Genomic DNA, 9,385 nt, shown 5'->3' with positions numbered 1-9,385 from the left:
ACTTATAATAGCCTACTGTATTCTGTGTCTTTTTTGAGTGATCATTCATTGTTAATGCACAAAAAAATACATGACAGTACATTCTTCAATATGTGTTCCGCATAAAACAAGTAAAACACTATTTAAACATGAGTGTAGAAATGATAGGATGATTTTAAAAGTTGTTTTACTTCATCATAAGCAAATCCAAAGTATTCAGTTACATCTTTGCGAAGAAAAGCAACAAAAAAAAAGTTTAACTATTTCCATGTTACACATACTCATACTTACGTATACAATATAACTCTTACAACATACTGTCATATCCCCTAGACACCACAGGAAATCAGAGAGAAACGTGTCCTCTATTTAGGAGGTTTACTTCCCTTCTGCACACATTGAAGAGGCTTTCTGAGTAACATCAAGTTTTGTGTCAAGTTTTAAAAGAAGAGCTGTTGATATAGAGTTCCAGGTTACAGCAGGTGAATAACAAAGTGCCGTGGGAAAAGCCTCCAGAATATGGTTTAAATTTAGCCCCCATTATAAAAAAGCCTGGAGTGTTTATGAAAAGGTGGTTTAAATCTCACTTTCATTATACAGAGTAAACACAAACGCATCCCAGAGAGCTGAAAGATAAAGGTCTTTCATCTGTGTGAGCTAATATTTAACTTTTAAGCATATACACGCATGTAAAGGCCAGAGGGACGCACATGGCTCAGCAGCTGTTGTTGTGCTATTATTGTTTTCCCAACAAATGGCTGAGTTGATGTGAGCTGTGATGATAATGGGAGAGGAGAGGGGCATTCTGATGTTTCTACACATGTGAGAGCATTTGACCTTATTTAAAGTCTTTGTATAATAACAAGATAAACAGAAATATGTTGTGCATGTTATGTACCCTTGTCAAAAATAATGCTTATCTGTATTATTCAGGTTGTAGTATTTATTTTATTGTTGGTAGTTGTTTCAGTTTATTGGGTAATGCTCTCTATTTTAGCTTAATTGGTGTAATAACATTAATGAACATTAAATATGTTAATGTACAATAAAGATATTTATTTATTGCATGTCCCATACGTTGCCCTTTCCTTTTGGATTTACCTTTCCACATTCTGTTTTTCCACAGGTATAAGAGATTGTTTATGTTAGATTTGCAGTGAAATTCTTTATTGAAAAAAGATATTCCTAATTTGTTTACAATTTGGGAACAAGGTTAAAATGTGTAATTCTATTTCTGACTCATTTTATGTGCAGTATGGGAACAATCTGTCTTGATTCTCTCTCTCTCTCTCTCTCTCTCTCTCTCTCTCTCTCTCTCTCTCTCTCTCTCTCTCTCTCTCTCTCTCTCTCTCTCTCTCTCTCTCTCTCTCTCTCTCTCAGTGTGCATACACTAGAGGGAGCAGGTGCAACAATTTAGAGCCTAAGCCATGTATCAGTTTTTACATAATTGTTAGTTCAATCAGGGTTTTATTTTTTTATTTTTTATTTTCTCACACAGTTATTTTCATTTCAGTTAAATAAATCAGCTTAAATTCAGGTAATTATTTCATCAAAATGTATAGGACTAGTAAACAGATATTTAATTAAATACAATATTCTATCTTTCCCCCATCCCCATAAATAAAAACCAGTCATATTCATTGACAAAACATTCTATGCATGATATTTTATTTCATAATTTATAACAAATCTGCAGTATTCGTATATCACATTATTTTGGACCCATCTTTATGTTAGCACAATACAGAACATATACTTTCCAACATATGATCAGCATACAGTCTTTGAAATAAAGGTTCTAAAATGTGGAGTTTGTAGCGATGCTGTAGAAAAGAAGAAGAAGAAGAAAAAAATTTCCCCTCAGTGAACAGTTTTTAAAAGAACCCTTTTTTTTTAAATATGAAGAACAATTTAAAAATCTAAAGAACTTTTTCATTATGAATAACTTTTTGTGGAATACTTGGATTTCCATGCATGTTAATGAAACCATTAATGCCAATAAAGATAATTTATTTCAAAGAGATTGGATAGACAAATGGATGGATGGATGGATGGATGGATGGATATATTTATTATGATTTAAATGAGCTAATATCAAGACTACAGTCTTTATATAAAATTCTACTAATTTCTGTTAACCCACAATTTAGCAGCAAAATCCCTTTCCATGGTTTTGAAATTAGATAATGGGATATTAAAAGTGTGTGCAGCACAGAATTATTGTGTGTATGCATCCAGGATAGTTTTTTCTATACTATGGGAGAATTTATGCTACAGCACTGTCGCTGTCCATGGTGCTAAACAATGATTTGTGGTCAAAGCAATGTCTATTAAGCTTTCCCTGTTTTTAAAGGGAAGTGTATCTGTCTGTTAACATAAATTGACTAATCAGACCTGTGTTACTTTAGGGTTGGCAAGTAATGTTGATACTTTGTAGCTTTTTGCCTTTGTAATACATTATTTGTAGATCTTTGACTTCAATTAGACAAGAAAGTGAGTGGTGACAGGCAACTATTGGAGAGAGAGAGAGAGAGAGAGAGAGAGAGAGAGAGAGAGAGAGAGAGAGAGAGAGAGAGAGAGAGAGAGAGAGAGAGAGAGAGAGAGAGAGAGAGAGAGAGAGAATGGAAACATGACTCCAGCCTGCATCCCCATGAGCACTGCATCTCTAACTGCAAAATAATGACAACACAAATTGAGTTACATAATGCAAAAGCAGTATAGTTTACCATGTGTATAGTGTTTAAATCTGAAACTTTTAATCCTGTTACGGTTGCTTAACAGACATCCAGAGGCATTTTGCCACTTAAGGACACACTTTCAATGTACTTTATTGTTTTATTGTGTATTTTATTATGTGGAAGCTAACTTTTGTATGTTGATCTGAGAACACTTCTGCGGTTTTTCTGTTTAGTTTACAATAACTAAAACTGAAACTAAAAGTATCAAAAATGGGTAACACTTTATTTTGATAGTCCACTTTAGACATTCTACTAACTATAAGTAACTTTGCAACTACACGTCAACTAACTGTCTTTAGAGTATTTGTGGACTGTCTGATTAATATTTACTAAAACTTTATTTTGTTGGTCCCTCAACAGAAATTGTACTGACTATAAGTAACTTTGCAACTACAATTCAACTTATTCTATTAACCTGAACCCTAACACCTAAGTTAGTTAGAGTTAGTTGACATGTAGTTGCAAAGTTACTTATAGTTACCAGAATGTTTAAGTGGACTAGTGTAACCCAAAAAGGTTCATTAATTAAAAATGTAAAAATCTGAAATAAAAGTGAAATATTAAATCAAAAACTAAAGTTGAAGTTCAAAAATTATTAAAACTAAATTGAACTAAAAATAAAGCTAAGTATAAATATAAAAATATTTAATTAAATAAAAACAAGAAAAGCATATAAAATTAAAATAGTATTATATATTATATATATAAAGTATACACCTTTTTTCTATGACTTTTCTAATCAATTTAACAACACTATAAATAATACTATATTAACACTGGACAACAATAACAATTAAAGGAGTTGATTTAATATCTGTATGAAAATTGTTTTATTTTTTATTGAGTGTTAAATTTTACTAAACGTAACATTTACATCCTTCACCTTCAGGATTCAGAAGAAGATCGAAAAGAATAGGTCATGGGTGATGTGTCCATCATAAATCAGCTGTGGATTTTTTCTCTCTCTTTTCCTTTCATCTTTTCTCCATCTTTAATTCATGGCTTCCTAAAAGCAAGACGTAGTGACTCACAGAGCCATGAACGTCTCACTCTTTTCTCGTCTCTCTCTATCCTTCCCTCTCAAATCTGTGTGTCTGCTTTTCCTGTACCTCCAGTCTTCACCCACCCCGCCGTATCCCAAACACTCTTTTAAAAGCTTCTTCTCTCTCTGGAACAGGATTGTCATCTTCAAGCGCATATTAAAAATAGAAAAATAAAGTTGCATTCCCCAATATAACTTTTATGACCTTGTAAATTATTCACCTGACACATCTGCATTACCTAGATGAATATACCTGAGTGCTTTTATTCTTCACTATACTAGCAGGAATATCTGGAATCACAATCATCCATTATGGGTGCATCGCTGGCACGGTGTTGGGTAGAAATCCAGAAAAAGCAGAGACCGCCATCACAGCCTCAGACAACCCTAAACCAACGGCTCATGTCAAGATCTTGGTAAATACAAAAATCTTTTGGGTGACTCAGAACTAGCATTGTAACCAGTTACTGACTGATATTGTCCGGGTTGGCTTTTTCAAGGCTATACGTTCACACTGTGAGTGTTTGGAATTAATAGCCATGTAATAACAGTTGGGACTCTCAAACAGTGTTGGCAGTAAACACATTGCAGTTATGATATAACTAGTTTTACTACTGTAGCTAGTAGTGTAAGATTAGCAATAATAACATTACAGTTACCATTCTTAAAATAGCTCATTACAATACTGAAAACGGACGACAACTCTCAGACATGAGGTAGTCTAAAGCTCTCAGTAGCAGTGTGGAGTGATGTAATTGTCAGATACGGTGCACTGCAAATTCAAGGAAAAGCATCAGAATAGTAGCCTAGAAATCTAGACGCACCCTAGCAGCAGCAAATCTAATCTGCAACGAGTGTCGTCTAGCAACTCTCAATACCCTTCTGAGCTGTAAAAACCAAACTCTGGTCGGGCCAATCACATCGTGTATAGAGTCGGCGGGCAGGGCTTAACATAGTGACTGCAGAGTTGCGCTTGTGTGCTACTAGAAAACACAGAAGCTGGCGAACGGAGGCCTTTCGAATCAGCTGTGACCGCGACTGGAAGACTTGGAGTTAAGTTTTTCTCTGAGAAAAGAACAAAGAACAGACCTGAAGTCATTCTTAAAAAGGGAAGATGTGTTCGGAGTATTGCTGAATACAGCGAATGTTTAATCTATCAATGAGCTCCACTTCACATAGTTCTGGTTGGTTGAAGCGCTATCCTATTGCGCACAAGGGAGTTTAAAAGACAACCGTTTATCCCGCCCCTTGGATTAAACCCTGCAAATGGTGAGTCTCCAGACCAACATCTTGATGTGGGTCTGACTTGTCAGGCTATCAGAACAGCATTGTTTTACTAAACGGCCTTTAAATTGCAGGAGGCATCATACAAATCAAAAACAGATTTTTTCAGATTTTGAAAAAATAGTTAGTTCTTAGATATGGGAAGAAGGAGGCAGAAACAGCGAACGTTCAACAATGACTTTAATAAATAAATAAACAAAATGAGAGTAACGCGGGCAGCCCCTCACAGACGACTGCCGTGTACACAGATAAATGAAACATAACGTACAGGACTGGTCCTCTCCTCCGGCACCAGTGTTGCTCGTCCTCATATGCCTCCGAGCTCCTGCATGAGAGGCCTGCAGGTCTACTTTGATCCTCCCATGTCTCTCGCTCATCCACCTCGCCACGATTGTCATGACTGAAGATCCAACCACAGCCCATTATAAGATTTCTAGCAGAGCAGTCAGGTTCGATTTTTTACCTGTTGGTATTTGATAGAATCCATGATGCAATGTATCTGAACAAAAAGTCCAGGACCTCCAGCAAAAAAACTGAAAAAAATAGGCCCACAACATTAAAGATTCAGCAGTATTTTTAACTGTGGGCATGGGGTACTTTTTATCCTCGTTAGAACCAAAGCCTTCTAGTGGGTTTGCAGCCAAAAAAAAATTTTTTTTTAGTTTCATCTGACCACAGAAGCCAGACCCGTTTAAAGTTCCAGTCGTGTCTGACAACTGAATATATTGGAGTTTGTTTTTGGATGAGCGAGAAGGATTTTTCTTGGAACCTTCCCGAACTTATGGTGCTGTTGGCTTTTTTTCTGACCCTAAGACTTAAAGGTGCCCAAGAATGAAATATTTAATTAACCCTGCCATGGTGAAATAATAAGAGTTCAGTACATGGACATCACATACTGTAGGTCTCAAACATCATTGCCTCCTACATCTTATGTAAATCTCGTGAATCCAAAACTCCACGGAAAAAAAAGTGCTTCTGAACATAACGCCAACCGTGACGCAAGCATTGGGGATTATTTATATGCACGCCCCCAACATTTGCATCTGTCCAAACATGTTCATTGTCAGGCGGAAATGGAGCGAATCATCAGGTACATCAGGCTGCTCTCATGGACACACTTCATGTTCCAGGCTGTTCAGGAGACCTGAGGACTTTACATATCCTTCCCACAGATAAAAAATGTCAACAGTCATGGTTGATGTTTATATTCTGATACCACAACAATTGAATTCAAGATTGTTCGTTTGTTCGGCCCATTTCAAGCAAGCTTCACTCAGCGTCTTAAACTGAAGAAAGGGGCAATCACAACTGTATTCCTGCAAGCAGTAAGTAGCGATTTATCCACTTATTGACTGTTTAAACAATTTCTGATTAAAATGAAAGTTTCTTAGAGAGACAGCATTGTCTAGATAACGCAAGATGCTAGTACAGTAACAATAGGAAACTCCAAGAACCATACCAAACTAAATAGTGTATTACAAAATACATCCGTAGATACTTTGCTTAGATCGTTCACTCGATCCTTCTAGCAAACGTCACCAATCAATCAATCAATCAATCAATCAATCAATCAATCAATCAATCAATCAATCAATCAATCAATCAATCAATCAATCAATCAATCAATCAATCAATCAATCAACTTTATTTATATAGCACTTTTACAATCACAATTGTATCAAAGCAGCTTCACAGTGTCAAACAGGATAATATTGCAACAAAATTAGATTTGTCTGTAGTGTCGTTCTCGAGAAAACAGTGATGTTATCAGCTTATTTTAATTTATATAGCGAAAATGTTGGCAGATCTGTATTATAGTTTATAGAATTAATTAAAAACTAATTCATACATTTTATTTGTATAATTAGTTGAATAACTTTGATCATAATTTTAGTGTCCCCAACTAAGCAAGCCAAGCCAAAGGCGACAGTGGCAAGGAACCAAAACTCCATCAGGGCATTTTGGACCATATAAGTTAAAACGATAGTCATTTTACAAGGCTATTAATTTTGTAAAAATATAAGATATATATTTATATTTTTGTGAACTGAAGTATGGTGTTTCCTATGATGTTCATAGGACAGCACCCCTGTGTCCTTCCTAGTCCAGTCCTATTTTTATCATTAGCCACGTTTCCACTGTCGGGCCAGTGTGAGTCAGGGCTTTCAACGAGCCGTGCTAATAGCCTTGGTCCTGTAGCACTGAGCCCAAAACCACACTGCATTTCCACTGTCAGACTAGAAGCTCTGCATTGCTTCACTAAAGCCCGCCCTTAACACACCTCTCTGGAACAACACAAACTCATAATTCCGCCAACTAATGGAAGTTTTATCAGAACTTTTCAGAACTAGTGAGATTGCAAAACGAACATGATATAAAAGGTTCCTATTAGGTACCTGGATAAGGCCAGGCTTCATGGCTCCTTGTACTGCAGGCCACAATCTCTGTGTGTAAGGAACAAGGCCAGAAAACCATACTGGATACATGTAATATTTGGGCCTTTAGACGGCACTGCATCACTTACAGGAATGCTACTGTAATGGAAATCACAACATGGGCTTAGGAATACTTCCAGAAAACATTGTTGGTGAACACAATCCACCATGCCATTCGCCGTTGCTGGCTAAAACTACAGGTCAAAAAATATGCCATATCTAAACATGATCCAGAAGCGCAGGCGTTTTCTCTAGGCCAAGGTTCTTTTGAAATGGACTGTGGCAAAGTGGAAAAACTGTTCTGTGATCAGACGAATCAAAATTTCTTTTTGGAAAACTGGGACGCATGTCATCTAGACTAAAGAGGACAAGGACAACCCAAGTTGTTATCAACGTTAAGTTCAGAAGCCTGCATCTCTGAATGTATGGGGTTGCATGAGTGCGTGTGGAATGGGCAGCTTACACATCTGGAAAGGCACCATCAATGCTGAAAGGCATATCCAAGTTCTAAAACAACATATGCTCCCATCCAGACGTCGTCTCTTTCAGTGAAGAGAAGACCTTGCATTTTCCAACAAACTGCATCAATTACAACATCATGGCCTCATAGAATAAGGATCTGGCTACTGAAATGGCCAGCCTGCAGTCTAGATCCAGCCTTTCACCCATAGAAAACATTTGGCGCATCATAAAGAGGAAGATGCGACAAAGAAGACCTAAGTTGAGCAACTAGAAGCCTGTATTAGACAAGAATGGGGCAACATTCCTATTCCTAAACTTAAGCAACTTGTCTCCTCAGTCCCCGGACGTTTGTACTGTAGACTGCTTTAAAAAGAAGAGGGGATGCCACACAGTGGTAAACATGGCCTTGTCCTAACTTTTGAAATGTGTTGATGCCATGAAATTTAAAATCAACTTATTTTTCCCTTAAAATAATAAAAAATTTCAGTTTCAACATTTGATATGTCATCTATGTTGTATTCTGTATGTAGCTTGAGTAATGGACTGAATGTATAATTATACAATCGATATACAGTATAAATGTTACATCATTTGAATATCCATTCTTATAGGTCAGCTTAGTAATGAGAGAAGCCATGCCGTTATTCTCCTCTAAAGGCCAATTTACAGTGCACAGACAGGCGGCAAAGACACCTCATCACGTTTTGTCGGGTCAGTTGGTTACCCCTGTCGGAGTCTGTTGGTGTCTGTCAGAGCTTGTTTTCACCGATTTAACATGCTGAATCGTTGTTAGAACAACATTACACTACAAACACATACTGAGACACAGAAAGACAAATACAATCTTGCAGCTACATAATAAAGTGACTCAGAGTCTATTGCCCCAAGTATAGCAAGTCTTTAACCAGCTTACAGGAAGCGCAGAGGCTACCATGACTTTTACTGGCTGTGACAGTCCAGGGGTAAAGTGGATTTCCTCTTTCTGTCCCCTTTTTCTACCTCTCACTCACATTTTGTATTGCCATGGGCTACTAGAGTGAACCTCACCATAAACGTCTTATAGTGAAGAATGTGTAAAGAGATATACTGGCAGTGACTTACTTACTTGTGACATGAGTTCGTCTTTTCTGAAATGATATATCAATGGCAGTTAATTTCAGGATATTTAGGGATAGTTGGGATAATTAATGCCAATAAGATCATTTTTTACCCTCATGTCATTCCTACATATTGATTTCTTTTTTCTGTGAAACAAAATATTTTGAGATATATTAGTGTTTTTCATCCATATCTGAGGTCAATGGAATCCAAAACTGTTTGGTTACCAACATGCTTCAAAATACTTTCTATAATATATTACATTTTATGGTGCTTACAATAAAAAAATAAAAAATGCATTATTCCAGTCAAAATGTAATTGTCAAAAAATACACAACCTGTGACAA

The sequence above is a fragment of the Pseudorasbora parva genome, chromosome 4, assembly GCF_024679245.1.
Source record: "Pseudorasbora parva isolate DD20220531a chromosome 4, ASM2467924v1, whole genome shotgun sequence".
Lineage (NCBI taxonomy): Eukaryota > Metazoa > Chordata > Actinopteri > Cypriniformes > Gobionidae > Pseudorasbora > Pseudorasbora parva.
The sequence above is the reverse complement of the archived record's forward strand: the minus strand, read 5'-3'. Positions refer to the sequence as shown.